Below are 18,197 nucleotides of genomic sequence, written 5' to 3'. Positions count from 1 at the left end.
CATAAGCCTGTTAGTCTCGGAGGCTGTGGTTCACTACCACATTGAGGTTACCAAAACACTGGCAGTGTAGCATTAGGCTGTAAGACCCCATGAAGATGGCTGCATTTCGTGAGTCACAGGAGCCAGGCATGAGAGGCTGGCTCCACAGCCACCCCAGGCAGAAGGCACATTACTTGAGTCTCTGTCACAGTATAGACCTGCTCTAGGCCACTTCTGACCCTGGGTGAGTCTGAAAAAACTGGAAGAGATTTTAGAGTCTGAATTACATCAGCATTTCTAGAATATTCTGGAGTTCACACTTGATCAATTGAAGACCCCAGAGAGGTGACTGACATGACCCCATGCCTGAGCACTGTGCATGGCAAGATGGAAGGGTCCCTGTGGTGACCAGCAGTGCACTGACATCTACCAGCCAGTCAGCAGGGAGTCAACTCAGCATTTGGGAGTGAAGTCATTAAATTAGTCACCACTGGCCAGCCAGCTCAGACTCCTATGAAGAGCCTTTGGAAAGAGACTGCAGTTTGGAGCTGACTGGCTACTTTGGGATAAAATTGGATGAAAGATGACGAAGGGGGTAGTTTCTTTTAAAAGTTCTTCATCCTAAAATTCAGACTGTATCAGATTCTCTGTGCACAAGGTATGCCAGGGAAGGGGTACATGGGCATGAGCACACACACACACACACACACACACACACACACACACGCAGAAAGCCCAATCTCCTGTCCCCACACTCAGCCTCAGAAGCTTCCAGTAAAACTGGTAGGTGGGACCCAGCTGTGTGTGGAGATTGTCCTTCACACCCACTGACCAGCCATCCCATGGGAACGAGAACAGCTGCCTGGAGGCCTAATGAGCCGGCTTTCCAGACAGCTTGGAAAAGTGCCCCCACAAACTCCACATCTATCCATCAGTGAGGCAAGCCCCTGCAGACCCCCGCTCTCTTTGGTTTTACAAAACGTTGGCAATGAACGGACACAGAAGAAACTTACAACCTTGGCTCAAGCCGCCTGTTTTCTTACAACTTAATGAGACTAAATCGCTGATAAGTTGTTTTGAAGCGTAACAGTGCACCCCATGTGGGGCTGGAGCGCAGTCCCGTGCTCCCCAGGGCTGATTCCAGTCCTGGCATATCCTTCTACCTAGAGAGCCTCTGTGTTCTGTGTTTTCCAGCGATTTCTGTGAGAGTCAAGGTGGGATTAGCCTGTGGCCCGGCAATCCTCTCCAAACCCTTCCTAACACATTCCACACACTGGAAAAGCAGTGTCCACAGCCTGCAAGAAAAGTACCCCACTGGAAAGATCCCAGTTGGACAGAATTGTAAGTGTCTACCTTTTCTTTCACAGGTACCCACGGGAGTTTAGAACTGGAGATGCCCAGCGATGGGGAAATAGCTCCATAAGCATTGGATTTGAGGGGTGACATGGGTGACTGGTCTGGGCATGTCTTTAGCATTCTCAAAGGCTGTGGGCATCGAGGGGCAGGACGCAGCGTGCATGAATCGCCTGCTCCATGACGCTATGTCCTGCTCAGAAAAGCTGCAGGATGGATTTGCTCCCCAGGGACTGAAAGTTTAGTGAGAAGACATGCAGAGGCTGGTGCTGCTTGCTACAGTGTGAGGTTGGGCTCAAAACCCAGAACACTGGGCTAGGCTGGAGCTCAGGCGACAGAGTGCTCACCTACATGCCCGGTGCTCTGGGTTCTATCCACAGCACCACCTAACACCAGGTGTGGAGCATGCTTGTAATTCCAACACTGGGAGATGGAGGCAGATGGATCAGAAGCTTGGGGTCACTCTCAGATGAGAGCTGGAGGCCAGCCTGGGATGCAGAAAACACTGTCTCAAAAAACAAACAAATAAACAAACAACAAAACCTTCTGACCTCAGAATCTCTGCTGTGTGACTTTGAGAAAGTTTCCTAACTCCTCTATGCTTCACTTGCCCCATCTGTGGAGAGAGCATCTAGCTTGTGAACATCTTTAAGGGGTAAGAGAACAGACCACTCAAAACTTAAGTTCTGACTCTAATGAGCATTGTGTATAGAGAGCTCTTTAGATTATGGTGCTGGCTGTTATGGTTTGGATGTAAAATGCTGTGTTTGAAGGGTTGGTGCCTGGCTGGTGCGCTTTCTGGGTGTCGTGGAGCCCTTGGGAAGTGGGGCTTAGTGGGCAGAAGTGGGTCACTGGGAGTGGGGCGGGCTGCAGTTAATAGCCCATCCCTGCTTCCTATTCCATCTGTGCTCTACACAGGTGAGATCTTCCTTGGCAGGCATCCTGCCTGAGGAGCATCACCAGGAGCACCACCAGGAGCACCACCAGGAGCAGCAGCTGCTTGTCCCTGTGAGGGAGGGGACAGCTGGCTGTTAGAGAGGGGGATGGTGAAGGGGCTGAGCACCCACAGTTCTCAAGCATCTTAAACACTGCACAGGAAATCCAGCTGCAAAGGCTTGCTTAGGGTCAGGAGGTGGGCTGGGTAGAGATGGCTCCGAGAGAGAGAGGAGGAGGAGGAGGAGGAGGAGGAGGAGGAGGAGGAGGAGGAGGAGGAGGAGGGAGAGGGGGGAGAAAGGGAGGGAGGGAGGGAGAGGGGGGGAGAGAAAGAAAGATAGAGAATGCCTTTGGGCTCCTTGTCATAGGGAAGGCTGGGCATTGAGACGCCTTCGTTTCAGAAACTTCCCGGTTTGTTTTGATGCCTTTGTGATAAGGATTCACATTCTACTTCTTTCTAGTTTGCCACAAAAAAGTTTGTGGGCTTCAGGGCCAAGTCTCAGATCCAACCCAAGCACGGCCATCTCTAGGTCAGAGACAGTGGCCACTCGGGCAGACTTCTGCCAACACCTTAGGACCCTTTTGGGATTTCAAGTCAGTGAGGCTTAGCATGGAACTCAGATGCCAAGTACCCCGAGTTGGCTTCCAAGATGCAGCCTGCAGGCCTCTCTGTCCTGGAGGACCTTGGAGTGAGGACAGAGACTCTAAGGGGCCACTTAGACAGGCAGCGCCAGCCACCATCAGCTTTGCAACGAATGGCACCACGCTCCTTTTATTTCCTTATTTTTTCTTTTAAGCCGAGCTGGATGTTTTGCTGCTGAGAGAAGCAATGACCATCTCTGTAGGATTTTTATTACCCAGGAGCATTTTCCTCTTGACCGTGTTTCAGAGCTACCTTCTCGCCTTCCTGCACTTGGCCGCTCACGGGAATACCTCATGCCTCGGTGCCAGCTCTGAAGAGTGTAATCAGTTGCAAATGTTTGGGGGTGGATGACTGATGGATGAGGGAACTTTATCACCGCTCCCAGTTTTTACTGTTCGAAAACTGTAGAGGAGAAATCTCACATGAGACAGCCTCCTGCCCACTTCTTCCTGCCCTCAACAGTCCTTTACAAATGATTAAAACAGCAGCCAAAGAAGGATGGCTCTCAGCCACCAAAACAGAGAGGCTGTGGGGCCAGGACAGCCCAGCTGGAACTGACTCACTCACTGTCCGTCTCATGTCATCTCCAGCGTCAAGGGGAACTCTGCCTTGTTTCCTTTGTATTTTTGTTTGCTTATCAGTTTATTTTCTTGTGGTGCTGGGGATAGAACCCAGGGCCTCACACATGGTAGGCAGATGTTCTGCTACTGAGCTGTATTTCCAGCCCTACTTGTTTTTTTTTTTTTTTTTCATGTCAAAAATCTATCCGAAGTTATAGCCCTACAGCCTCCAGCATCTGGAGTCTTCCAATTAACCTTCTGCCTACCTGCTAAGGTGTCTCACAGGGAGCTCAGAAATCCTGCTGTTAGTACCCTCCTCTCTAACCGGTGCCGTGACTCTCCGGTGTCATTTGTGGTATACCCGGTCTATGTCTGGCACTCAGTACCAACAACAAATCAGTGCTTGAGCCTGAAGGAGTTTACAGCTGGAGGCCAGAAACACACAGGCAAGAATGGCAGCCAGAGACTGGCATTGAGGGCAGAAGTGAGCTCGGGATGGAGTCTGATGGCGGAGCTTGGTCTCACAGGGTCCTCTTTCCACCCAACAGAGCCACCCCGTTCAATCAGACTGTCGCGTCTCTGGGTTCACGGATGCAGGGCCACCATAACAAGGCTCTGTACTCTGTGGTGCAAACAGAAATGAGTGGCCCCAAGAGTCTTCTAACAGGAAGTTGGGGTCCTGAGTCAGTGGGTCGTTCCTTGAGGACTCTGAGGATAGTAGTCTTGTGTGAGTGAGCAAGCAGAAGAAACTGCCCTGCCTGACTCACTGTGCTTCCTCTGAGACCTGGGAGAGAGAAGACTCAGTGTCTGTGGAAATGAGGAAAAGAGAAGAGTCTGTGTGCTGTCTTGAAATGGCCATGTGTCTGCCCTGGTCTAAGGCCTAGCCTAGCCTCTGCACCCCGAGGATAACTTGTCTTCCCTGAGATCTGCTTGTTACCTTCATCCATTTATCCTCCAACACCACGTACAGCCTTTTCAACTCACGGCCTCTTCCTACACGCCTGCCACTTTGGGCTTCAATAAGGATCCTCAGCAGCCGAGATGTGTGTGTGCCCGCTCATGGGTCTGGTGTAAGGCGCACCTGAAGGAGCCTAACATTCTGCTTGAAGCAAGTAGCCCTTACGCTCAGTTTCTTTTGTGCTCTGTGGACAGAAATCACAGAAAGACAGACAAGTGGGAAAAACAAACAACAAACCAACCCTAGAAATCCCCCTGTGTCCCGGGATGAGTGGCCAGCACCAGAGGGCGAGTGACCAGCAGGAGCCTGTTCTGTGCACATATGTTGAGTGTCCCTATGCTCGAGGCCTGTGCTGGATTTGAAGACTAACGGGAGAGGGAAATAAACCACAGCCCCTCTCTCATGTTGCTCACAGCCTATCCAGGCACCAGACACAGAGAAAAGGCAATATCTCAAACTATTTAGTAACTGGAGCATGCCCGAGAAAGAACGGCTGAGCATGCTTCGGTCACCGAGTCAAGGAGGCCTTGCCTTCGCAGAGAAGCAGCCCTGGTGCCTCTCATGGTCAGCCCATCCTGGACAGTCTTCAAACAAAAGGAGGGAGAGTGGAGGACACTGGGTTTGGTTATGCCGCCCCCCCCCCACCACCACCAAGTATGCTCTCTGGCCACTGCATAGTCCACTACACACTGGACTTCTCACCTGCAAAGGCAAGAAAGGGATGCTCAGGGCCAGCTCTCACATCTGAGAGACTTCTTTGCTTTCCAGTCTCAGCTGCCCTTCCCGGAGAACAGCTCTGGACAGGCCTGCTCTGGTACTCACTGGGCTGCTCAGCCAACAGATCATCTCGAGGCTTCAACCTGCTCGAGAGCCGGGGTACTGCCTGATGGGATGGGGAGGGTGCGGTGGGGCAGCGCAGGCTGAGGTGGAGGCTGACCAGGTAGAGAGAGGACGGAAGTCCGTCCAGGGGGAAGAAGAGCATAGCACCCAGACAGACGAAGCCTAGCAAATATAAAGGCTAGGGACTGAGACACCAGGTGGGAAGGCAGAAAACGGAGGCACGGAGCCAGCCCTGCTGCTCTGTGAGCTCATGTAGGGGCGCTGCAGCTTCTCCTCCCTAGGACTGTGGCTGTCCCCCCACCGGGGGGGGGGGACTTTGGAGATGGAGGTGATAGGTCAGGTGTAAGGGGCTTCTCCACACTTGTGTTGCCTTTCACAACTCATTAAAACCATGATCAGGTGGAGACTACGTGACCTCCTAGGGTGTCTGGCCACAGGCAGACAGATGCAGGACTCCACCTAGGGTCTGGTGGCCAGCCCTCCTTTGCCTGTACCCCTCCCAACTGTCCTTGGTCTGCTGCCTAACCACCACATCAACACCTGGCCTGGGGGACCCACTCTGGAGTTAGGGCTTATTAGTGGCAGAGGCATGGCCTGGGGACCATCACGTTTAATATCCCTCTCACACAATCCATCCATCATGTGGAGTCAGCTGTACCTTCCACATGTTGCTGATTCCCCTAATAGCCAGGTCTCTGCTGAACACCCCACCCCTGTGTCTGCTGGGCTCTGGCACTCAGAAGAACCTGTTGGGATGGTGTACGTGGCCTCCCGAAGCAACCTTCTAGAACATGTTTTCTTTAAATAAGAATGTTGTTTTCTGATCCTTGCTGTTCAGGTTGCACAGTTCAAGCATGCTTTGAGTAGGTAAGATCTGCGTGCAGGATAAAAGGCATTAATAGTGAAAAGGCAAGCCCTAGGCTCGGACGTAGCTCAGTTGGTAGAGTGCTTGCCTAGCGTGCATGAAGCTCTGCTTCCATCCCCAGCACCACAAACATGAGGCACAGTGGTGCAGGTCTGAGAGGCGAAGACAGAAGGGTCAAAAGTTCAAGGTCAGCCTCAGATATGTTAAGTTGAGGCCAGCCTGGACTACTTGGTGTCCTGTCTCAAAAACAAAAATCAAGTGTTTATCCCACCCAGGTCCTGTCCTGCACCAGCTCTTCCTCCGTGTTCTAGAGTGGGTGTCCTGCGTGCACTAAACCATCATGTCTGTGATACTCTAAAGAGTTTATTTTTACTTCATAATGGGATTTTGTTTAAAGCAGTGGTTCTCATCCTTCCTAATGCTCAGTTCCTCCTGCTGCGTGACCCCCAATCATAACATTATTCTGTTGCTACTTCATAACTGTAGTTTTGCTACTGTTATAGATTGTGATGTAGCTATCTGAGAACTGCTACTTTAAAGTCATTTTCTCAGGAACATTTGTTTTCACCCAGTGAGTAGCATCTGCACCTCTGCTATTTGGAGCTTGACCCTCCGTGCAGTGAGGGTTGCCTGTGTCCCTAACTCTGCCCTCTAGAGGACACCATCATCAGTTGGAACGAACAAGAATGTCTCCAGATAACACCCCATATCTTGGGTGCAAAGGCGGTGGAGAGGGGCCGTCTCCTTCAGGGAGAACCTGGTACTTACAGCCATTATTAAATGCTATCAGCATCTCACTAGTAAAAAGGCTTTGGCTGCTTAGAAAGACTCCAGACCTCCACTGTGTCAAAGAAATGCTTGGTTACAAGTTGAAAATTATCGGGGGTTCGTGATGGACAGACTGGGTTTCATTGCACTCAGTTGCTAATGGTGTGTGTTTGAACTTTTCAAATTGAATGGCCCATGTTTACACGGTCTTTGGGTTTTCACAGGAGAGATGATGCTTGTGCTGAGCAAGGCTCCAACAGAGACAGAGGGCAGCAAACTGGGAGGTGAAAGGGAAACACTCGGAACTTTTTCCTCAGGGTGGGATTTGAATAGGAGAGTCCTCTAGTTAATCTCAAGACATTCCTCAGGGTGGGATTTGAATCTGAGAGTCCTCTAGTTAATCTCAAGACAGAACATATTTGGTTAGAAATGCCACAATGACTTGTGGTTAAAAAATAATAATAAGCCAAGCAGTGGCGCACGCCTTTAATCCCAGCACTCAGGAGGCAGAGGCAGGTGGATCTCTGTGAGTTCAAGGCCAGCCTGGTCTACAGAGTGAGTTCCAGGACAGGAACCAAAAGCTACACAGAGAAATCCTGTCTCAAAAAACCAAATAATAATAATAATAATAATAATAATAATAAGAAGAAGAAGAAGAAGAAGAAGAAGGAATAATAATGGGCAGAGCAAAGGCTCACAGGTTAACAGCACTTGTTGCTCTTTCAGAGAACCAGGGTTCAATCCCCAACACCCACATGGAGGCTCACAACAGTCTGCTGTCCTAAATGACCCAATGCCCTCTTCTGGCATCCACAGGCACTGCATGCACACGGCACACAGACACTCTTGCAAGCAAAATACCCATTCACACAAAACAATAAAACCACCTAAATAAGTCCACTACTGGTAACAAGCCATGAGCCCTGGAGGAAATGCCATGAGCAATTGCCCTGATGCCCAGAACCTGGACGTGCTGAATCAGATTCTGGAATGGGACTCAAAAATTGATTTAATTGGTACTGTTGGGTTAACAAGACAAGATGAACATGCTATTTAGGAAAAGTAGCTCAGCAAGGGGCAGAGGGAAAGTCCCACCCCATGCAGGTCCCCAAAGATCCTCTTGAATCACAGAACGAACCAGAGCAGTATGAGTATGAGGGTCCATGACCTCAGAAGTAGTATAAGTCCCAGGTTGCAGTCTATTTCCCAGAGGCAGCTCTCCTCAGGACCCTGCATGGGATCAGCCCACAGACTCTCCTCAGAGTTATTGAGGGCCTGAGACTATCTTGGGAAGATAGTCCTTTCTTGATGAGGTCCATGTTCCAAAACAGGCAAAGTGCTTCTCACATCCCTTCTCTGCCCAGCCTCAGGGGGCCTCCTGAGGTGTTTTAGCACAAGCAAACCTGACGTTTAAGACCCTAGATTCCGGTCTGGAGAGATGGCTCAGAGGTTAAGAGCACTGGCTGTTCTTCTAGAGGTCCTGAGTTCAATTCCCAGCAACCACATGGTGGCTCACAACCATCTGTAATGAGATCTGGCGCCCTCTTCTGTAATACATAATAAATAAATAAATAAATCTTTAAAAAAAATACCCTAGATTCCAAGTAACTATGTGTGTGGGGTGGGGTGTTGGGGGATGGTGAGGAGAAAAGGGGTGTCATCAGCTTACTACAGTTGAAAAGTACCACAGGGTCCCTGGCTTTAATGATGCAACTTCCTGTAGATCTATAAGAAGTCATAGAGAGGGGATATAGAAAGGGGTATATTTCAAATCATTTGACAGCCCCACCTCACCCCACCCCTATCCCACCCCACTCCCACCAACTATTTCAAGAAGGAAGAAATGTGTCAACTGTCCAGATCCTCATAACTCAGGCAACTGAGGAGAAGTGGAGGAACAGGGAGCCCCCCATCTCCCCTCCCCCCAGCTAGACGAAGTGTCTTTTGCAGACCCTGGGATGCTGTAAGAGCTCCTTTGATGATTGCCTTTGATCTTCTGAAGGCATAATGGGAGTCCTCGCTTTCAAAATCGCTGCAAGAATGGACTCCCAGTGTCTGGATGCAAGGCCTGGTCTGTGTGAAGGATGACCTGTAACTAGCCATCCCCCAAAAGACCTCGGCAGGGGCGCCGAACCTGAAGGGGACAGGCCAAACCAAGCACAAGTCCCCACTTCAACTCAGGACCTTACTGCTACCCACTCACACTAAAGAGACTCCAAGGCTCTTCAGAAACACACTGCCCTGGGACCTCTATTAGAACCCCCTTCTTGAGCCTCCAGGATGAAGCCAGGCCTCCGATGTAAATGGAGAAAGTGCAAGGACTGGGCCTCAGCTCCAGAAAAAAAAAAAAAAAAAAATAAATAAATAAATAAATAAAGAAAGAAAGAAAGAAAGAAAGAAAGAAAGAAAGAAAGAGGGAGGGAGGGAGGGAGGGAGGGAGGGAGGGAGGGAGGGAGGAAGGAAGGAAGGAAGGAAGGAAGGAAAGGAAGGAAGGAAGGAAGAAAGAAAGAAAGAAAGAGAAGAAAAAAAGGAAGTGCAAGGGAGGGGGGTGAATTGGCAAGAGTGCCAAGCCCCCTTCTCTTCCTCCCTCTACCTCCAGCCCTCCCCCTCTCCTTCCCCAGCCTCCCTCTTTCTCTCTCTGTGGGTTTCTATCTGTAATGTCTCCATCACCACCACCCCCATCCCGAGCCCCCCGCCCTGGTACAAAAGCCCTGCGAGTCTTTCTGCGTCTACCCACAAACGCCATGGTGCCAACCTGTTATTTACAATCCCTCAAACAAGCGAGAGCAACTGCTACCCCCAAAGAGGCCAGGGTGTCGTGGTTTTGTGATTAAAGTTCCTTTCAGCAATTAGTAAATTTATTGTCCTAATCGTTATCACATGGCTGCTCGGCCGACGTCCTTATGGTTGGGCTTTCTGTCATCGTATTTCCGCCAGGTCTCTTCCCATCTCTCCCAACTGTCCCATCCCATCAAATGCTGATCTGCAGGATGGAGTCAGAGTTCCTTCTGAAGTCCACAGTGAGTTGGAGTAAAACAAGGACATCTCGTTTTGGCTCCGGGGCATGTGAGAGAGAGTACGCTTTGTTCAGGGGAGGAACAGCTGCCTGTGGCCAGAGCGGCCAGTCTGAGTCCTCCCTAGCCTCAAATTCACCGTTCAGTCCAAGAGTACTCTTCCTCCAAAGATTATCAGGGGTGTGTGTAACAGGGAGAAACCTCAGAGGAAAATAGCGAGATTTCTATTCCCAGAAATGTCCACCCAGAGCAGGGTGAGGACAGGATGGAGGAGCAGTGTGAGTCTGCTATACCCCCCCGCCCCCCAGTTCCTGGATGGTATTCCCTGCCAGCACGCTGGGAAATGGAGACCTGGGCTTAGGGGAGCCAAGAACTTACAGGACTCCAGAGTTCTCAGTATCACTTCCTGGGTCCCCAAACGAAAGCCTAGCTGCCAACATCCCAGCTGAGCAGCTGACACAGGACCCTGGCTGTAGGTGTGAGGACTCTTGGGTGACTTAGTTTTCTTGCCTGGTGAACAGTGAATAGTCCCCGCCATCACTGCTTCTGATTTTAGGAATTGGCCCAAACTTAGACAAAAACATGGGATAAGGTTACAGGATTGGGTGACCCTCTGCTTTTCAGAGGCCACTTTATACCATATTAGTTCATTTTCACACATCACACATTGGAAAGAGAAGTGTGTGTGCGTGTATGTGTGTGTGTGTGTGTATGTGTGTGTGTGTGTGTGTGTGTGTGTGTGTGTGTGTGTGTGTGTGTGTACTTGTGCATGAGAGGGGTGGGGCAGGATTTTCATGTATGGTATTGGAGCCAGATCCTAGGCTGAAGTCCAGCTTGGACCATACATACCTTAGTTGGGCAGCCTTAGGAACCACTGCCTCAGTTTGCTTCTGCATTAAGTGCCCCAGTAAGAATTCAGTGTCATTGAACTGGTTATTGATTAGGTTATGGGACAGTCCAAGACCAGACAGGCAGAAAAGGCCCCTGAACATCCTGGATTCCTCAGGCATCCGCTGTGCTTGCTCTGTCCTTGTTCCTGTGGCCCACGTACACTGTACAATTCTTTTGGGGATTTTGTCTGTCTGTTTGCTTAGTGTTTCCACCCTCCCAGTCCCCCCCCCCAATGGAGCTCAGTGAGATATTTGTTCACCAAGTTGTTTTCTGAGCATTGCAGCTTGGACATTGGGATGTCCTCAACCTCCAGATGTTGGGCACCTTCTATCTCAGTAGCTGGGTCCCTTTGCCTGCCTTGTTAGAGTTGGGGGAAGAGGGGCTGTTGGAAGCTCCTGGAGCTTTCTCAGCTCTGCTGCAAGAGGAGAAGCCCTCCCTTCCCCGCCTCCAACAACACGCAGAGACTTTCCCAGGTCAGGTTAATTAATCCTGTCTGTGTGAATGCATTTGAACCTGATATTGAGTATGCGAATGTGTGTGTAGCAATAAGGCAAACTGGCACTGGTGTCCTCTCTGAGAACAATATTCCCCAGGGCAGGTACAGCTGTGGGAGGGACCAGAATCCACAGCCGTAATTCCACTCCAGGTATCAATTATTTATCCCTCGCAGCACACCAACTCTGCTCTGCATGGCCACCTGTGGGCCATCCTGGCCCCAGAAATCTGCTTAGGGGCTCATTGGGACTCCTAGAAGAGAGTCACATGAGGCTCTGAGGAGGAGACCGAGGAGACCACAGACACTGCCGGCCCCTGAGCACTGCACGTGAGCAGCCATGAGGAGGTTTGAAGCCACCCAGGAAGGGTGAGTGCCCAGCCAGAGGGAGTTACTTCTACTCCTAACCTGGGGTCTTGGAGAATGGGGTGAGGTTCAGACTAACCCCAGGAGCCAAGCACACTGGGGATTCTCTGCAAGCAGATTAAGGTATAATGGTCACCCTGAATGTGCTTCACACGAGTGTTCCAATCAGAGGGCAGAAACAATTTACTTCCAACAAGATCAGGGTGCTGTGGCTTGTAACTGTAACCCCAGCTACTGAGGAGGTTAAGGCAAAAGATTTCTATTGCAAAATGAGTTCCTTCTCTCCCTATTCCCATCCCCCCAAAAAGTATTTAAAATGTGCTGCATGAGCAAAGTGTGCAGTCTGGTTGTGGTTTGTTCTGCTAAGGCCAGGGAAGTCAGAACCAGCAGCCAGGGAGAGTGGGCTATAAAACTCGTTGTCGGGTCTTAGGAGCTGGTAACAAACTCTTGGCTACACACATGCATGTGTGTGTATCGCACACTGAGGGAGTGGGTCACAGAAGAGATCCGTGTCCTGAAGAAAAGGGGTTGTAGTTAAGTGAATAGTCAGAGAGATAACTTCACTCCATTAAAACAGACCCCAAAAAGGAAGACACCAGGCAGAGTGCCCCCTCGTGACTGGCCGGTGTCTTCCCCGACAGTCCCCCAGTTCTACAGTGGTGACCACTACCCTCAGAGAAGCTGGGTCAGGGTAGAAACACTTTCAAGGTGAGACTGAGTACAAAGTGTGCTTGTCCAGGTGAGCCAGCGTGACCCTTCCTATTGGACAGTGAACCCCAGGAAGAACACCGGTCTTGTTTTGTTTGGCTGCTGGGAAGTTAAATGTTTTGCTTGCAACTGAAGTGGTTTCCTTTAGGGTTAGAGCTTGGATGGGGTCATTTCCATCCTTCTGTTTCTTGGTTCTTATACTCTGACACACACACCCCTTTCCAACACTTTTCTGGTACTTGGGACTTTTATTGCAACCATATAAAAATCATCTTTAATATGTGTATGCCTATATGACAGTGGTGAATGTTCAGAACTTAATGAAAGAAGACCTCTGGGCACACCTATGGGATATACACTAGGTTAGCCTGTGGGCACACCTATGGGATGTACACTAGGTTAGCCTGTGGGCACACCTATGGGATGTACACTAGGTTAGCCTGTGGGCACACCTGTGGGATGTACACTAGGTTAGCCTGTGGGCACACCTATGGGATGTACACTAGGTTAGCCTGTGGGCACACCTGTGGGATGTACACTAGGTTAGCCTGTGGGCACACCTGTGGGATGTACACTAGGTTAGCCTGTGGGCACACCTGTGGGATGTACACTAGGTTAGCCTGTGGGCACACCTGTGGGATGTACACTAGGTTAGCCTGTGGGCACACCTGTGGGATGTACACTGTTAGCCTGTGGGCACACCTGTGGGATGTACACTAGGTTAGCCTGTGGGCACACCTGTGGGATGTACACTAGGTTAGCCTGTGGGCACACCTGTGGGATGTACACTAGGTTAGCCTGTGGGCACACCTGTGGGATGTACAACTAGGTTAGCCTGTGGGCACCACCTGTGGGGATGTACACTAGGTTAGCCTGTGGGCACACCTGTGGGATGTACACTAGGTTAGCCTGTGGGCACACCTGTGGGATGTACACTGTTAGCCTGTGGGCACACCTGTGGGATGTACACTAGGTTAGCCTGTGGGCACTCCTGTGGGATGTACACTGAGGTTAGCCCTGTGGGCACACCTGTGGGATGTACACTGTTAGCCTGTGGGCACACCTGTGGGATGTACACTGTTAGCCTGTGGGCACACCTGTGGGATGTACACTGTTAGCCTGTGGGCACTCCTGTGAAGGATTTTCCTGATTAGGTTGATTGAGGTGGAATAGTGAGCAGCTCCGTTTCCTATGTTTGAGTTCTGCACAGAAAGGACTTTTGTCGCTTCCTGAAAGTGGACACAATGTGACCTCCTTCTCAGGCTCCTAATGCCATGACTTCACCACCATGACGGACAGTTCCCTTGAACCGGTGGGTGAACTGAGCCAGCTCCGCCTCCTTTAAGTCACTTTTGCCCAGGTTCTTTAATTACAGCCCTGCCGGTGGGGGCGATGGTGGCACAGTGGTGCAGACTTGCCTCCTTTTCTTGGAGAGTTTCATGACTTTTGCTTAGAACCCATAAATGCCGACCAGACACTTCCACCATTTGCGAGACACCTGGGCTCCAGGGAGTGATGAGCCCAGGGCTGGGGAGGTGACTCAGTTGGTAAAGTACTTGCTTTGGGAACACAAGCATCCGAGTCCCATCCCCAGACATGTTTAAAAAGAGAGTTACGTCGTGCATAATAAAATCCCATAGAAAGAGGCAGAGACACATAGACCGTGGGGCTCACTGGCTAACCGGCCCACCTACTTGGTGAATTCCAGATCAGTGAAAGACCCTGTCTCAAAAAAAAAAAAAGAAAGAAAGAAAGAAAGAAAAAGACAAAGAGTACAATGCCCGAGGAATGATACCTAAAGTTGTCCTGTGCCCTACACACACATGTGCCCTCACACACACATGCAACTGAACACACACACGTGCACACACAGTGCTGTTACCTCAACTTGGACCCGCCATGGCAGTATTCAAGCACACAGCAATAATCAAAGAACGACACAATGAACCACGGTGGACGGTGCCTGGACGTGACCACCTGTGTGCTCTGCCCTGTTTGTTCTTCCTCTTTCTACCCTTTGCCATGTCTGTACCAAGTGTGCACAGACACACTTCCATCCTGGTTGAGGCTGAAAGTAAGCCGTGAACCATCCCACACTTGCTGTTGGCATCCCGTGAGCACCCACCTTCGCCGGCCATTCCTCTTAAGCATCCATCCGCAAGATCAACTTAATACCACAGCAGTTATTAATCCTCATCAAAATTACTAGTTTCATAAAAAAGGGGGGGTGGATTTTATAGCTTTTTAAAGAAACTTCTGGCCACACAAAGCTATCTGTGTGTCTAACACCCTCAGGATGAGTGTTTTGTTGAGGTACCTTTTTCTATCTGTTTTCAGTCTCCCTGCATTTGCTGTTGGACTGTCTGTTTGGAAGCCGCCGGTCTGTCTTATAGAAAACCTGGCATCCTGGAGTTTGGGGGCGCTGTAGATTTGGTTTTAGTTAAACAGTGTTATCTCCTTGTTTGAGGTTAAAAAAGATAAAAATTTTTTAAAAAGAAAGAAAAAGCTGCTTCTGCCAGGGTGACTTCCCTCAAGCACATCGCTCTGCATGTCCATCATAGTCACCTCGGTGTAACTATGACCAGGCCCCTGACAGAAACATCTGGAGGTAGAAAGGCTGACGTTGGCTCCTGGTTTCCAAAGGGTTTCAGCCCATCATCATGGAAAGGCATGCTGGGAAGCAGGCAGGAGCATGAAGCTGTGAGACTGACCAGGGAACATGGAATGGAGGCGCGGACCAGCAGCCCACAGAAACTTCCAAGTTCTACCTCTAGTGAGTGATGTTTTCCACCAGCTAATCCTCACACTCTGCAGGCTCCCCAGCCTTCAGCACCACAAGCTGGGGGCCGAGCATCAAACCAATAAGCGTGTGGCAGACATATCAAACCCAAACCACAACAAGGTCTGCTTATCTCTTGCACACTTTCAGAATGCTTACAGCCCAGCGGAGAATCTGTGGGATTAAAGACATGAATGAAAATCCCTAGGACTGTCCCCAAGATGGGGGATGTCAGGTTTGAGTGTCGCAGGTGAGGTGGCCTCAGCATGTCCCTCACCTAGCTCTTCACTGTAGCATACCCAGTCAGTGGAGCTCTGAGATAGACCTGCCAAGAGAGACAAACTTTATGTCCTTCCAGACCATAATTTTCCCGTGATTCTGTATGTTCAACGTAATAACAGTTGTTGAATGGTCCCACTGCCCCTAAAACCAATCTTATTCCCATTCTCGGAGACTCTAGATTTCCTTATGCTTTCAAGGCCCTCATTTGCTTATTATACAAACTGATACCATACCATATGTGTATGTAGATATATCATATATATGTGTATGTGTGAGCGTAAACATTACCCTTTTCAGTTTTTAAACATATATTTATGCGGGCAGTCATAATTCATACATCATTTTATATAGTACTTTTCCTCTCAATTTTGTATTTCATGATTTTTTTCCCAATAGCATGTAGCCTACATGAAATAATGTATTTACTTAATTTCGAGATGGAATCTTATGTATCCCAAGCTGACCTCCAACTCCCTACACAGCTGAAGATGATTGTAAACCTCTAATCCTTCTGCCCCTGCTTCCCAAGTGCTGGGATTACAGGCCTTTGCCAGTACACCCAGTTGGTGCTGGCGATCGGACCTAGGGCTCCCTGTATGCTGGGCCAGCGCTCTACCAACTGTGAGGTGTCCTCAGCCCTAAAATCATTCTTCAGAAAGATAAGTGATTTCCCGTTGAATCAGCACAATATAATGCAATTAATCATGGCGCCATTTTTGGTCAGAGTATACTGTTTCCTTCTGTCCCTTTATCCTACACAAATCACACTTCTGCAGCTCGCTTACACAGAAAGACCCATGGCTCCCTGTTGTCCTCCTTGGCTCGCGATGAATAAATGATGCCACTGTAGGAATGAAGGTGACTTCTCTGGCTGGGAAGGCTGGGTTAGCTCATCAGAAAGTTAGGCTATCATGACGCTGAACACAAGGGGCTGAGACAAGACCCCTTTATTTAGCCTGAGACCAGTGCTTTTCCCAGGTGTGTGAGTGAGGTGTCCTCATGAAGGAAGGACAGGAAACTGGCCATGGTGGCAGCAGACTCAGGGACTGTTCTCTGCGGTAAGATGTGGGAGAGATCAGGACAGACCGGCACTGTGTCAAGGGCTGTGTGCCACGGCAGCGGCATAGCAGTGTGGTGTGGCCAGCTAGCTTCTCCCAGGGCATTCTATCTGAGTACAAGGACTGTGAGACAGAAGGGACCGGTGGGTTTGCCCACCTCCACCACGCTGAAGATGTTGCTGGCAGCGGGAGAAAACCGGATGCTTTCTGCCAGAGCTGTGACATTCACATCCTTGTTCCACCTCTCATGGGGCAACTGGCGTCTGTCACCCTCCCTGTCTTCCTATGCACTGCCTGGTGTGCCCAGATGCTGCCCGGTCCTCCCCAGGATTCCTAGAAAGCAGGACAGTGCCTTCAAAGTTACTCATTTTCATTTGTCAAATGGAAGTTTTGTTTTTCGATTTTGTGTTTTGAGAGGGTCTCCTGCAGTCCAGGCTGGCTTCCGACTCACTCTGTAGCTAAGGATGACCTTGAACTTCTGATCCTCCTGCCTCCACCCACTGAGTGCTAAGATTACAGACTCATGCCACCACGCCCTGTTTATGTGGCACTGGGGATTGAACTCAGAGCTTCATGGGTGCCCGGCAACCAAGCACTCCACCAATGGAGACGCATCTGCCGCTCAGAAGTGGAAGTATTTTGTGAATTCACACTGCACTCCAGTAAATGAAGTTGCATCTGCTTTTCTCTGTTACTAATATAGAAAAATGGTAGGATAAAAGGGTAGATTATTGAATCTACTCTGAAAAGAAAAAAGGGAGAATATGGATGTGATAAGATAAAAAGGTAGATTATTGAATCTAATTTTAAAAAGCAACCACTAGTTTTAAATATTCTACATTGGATTGGACCTTTGTATATTATATACAAATTATATACATTGATACAAATTTGAAATTAATTTTGTTAGAATATACTGTACATATATTTCTACTCTTGTTCAAGGTATTGTACCTATACAGCTCATTGAACAATGTAATAAAAATTTCTAATCCTTGAAAGTTATTATTATCAACTAATTAGGATAATAAAGAAATTCAGATTAGTGGTTAGTCACCTATTACAATCAAACTTGTAGTTAGGTATGTTTTCAAGGTCAAACAGTTACATTTTAAATACTTTTAAATACATCTTCAAATACTTCAGAGATCTACAGAATATGGCATTTAAGATGTTTTAATAACATAGTTTTGTTTTTTTGTTTTGTTTTGTTTTGTTTTTTATGACAATGAGACATGTCTGCTCCTGACAGCAGCAATCTACTTCAGAGAAGATGATGGGCATAGAAGAAACTCCTTATGGAGTTTACTTTCTTTGTGCCACATTAGCCACTGGGCAAGAAAATTCCCTTACATCAACTGCTGACAGTGTGCTGTCCAAATGGACAAGCAGGACACACACACAAAAAAAGGACTGCTGATCCTTGCTAAGACAAGGTAGGAAGGCCCTTCAGAAAATCCTGCTTCACAGATAAGTCTGTCAGATATGCTAAGCCTGTAGGCCAAAGATGGATGCCTCAACATTGCAGAGAAACCTTGGGCAGCCAGCTGTTACTGTCATTTCTCACATTTTTTGGAAGTTGCTTGTTTGCATTTCCTGCTTACTCAGTTAATATTGTTGCCTTCTCAGGTCTCCAGAGAGTTGAAGACTAGATAGTTATAGTTTTCCTTGTTAACAAATTCAAAAAAGAAACTCACTACAGAGATG

General features: G+C 49.0%; 1 protein-coding gene across 4 annotated transcripts in view; it reads left to right on the top strand.

The window, feature by feature from the left end:
- The window catches only part of Cldn14 (claudin 14), an 87,788-nt gene that overhangs the window by 18,977 nt on the left and 50,614 nt on the right, over window positions 1-18,197 (top strand). The window contains exon 1 of one of the 4 annotated variants that reach the window (XM_036204192.1): window positions 11,508-11,666. The exons of the other annotated variants lie outside the window; for them this stretch is intronic. The gene's annotated coding sequence lies outside the window, so the exon portion shown is untranslated. Of the gene's footprint in view, window positions 1-11,507; window positions 11,667-18,197 lie in introns of those variants that run through there. 4 annotated transcript variants of the gene reach the window in all.

Source organism: Onychomys torridus, chromosome 12 (assembly GCF_903995425.1).
Source record: "Onychomys torridus chromosome 12, mOncTor1.1, whole genome shotgun sequence".
Taxonomy (NCBI): Eukaryota; Metazoa; Chordata; class Mammalia; order Rodentia; family Cricetidae; genus Onychomys; species Onychomys torridus.
The sequence above is the reverse complement of the archived record's forward strand: the minus strand, read 5'-3'. Positions and strand labels throughout refer to the sequence as shown.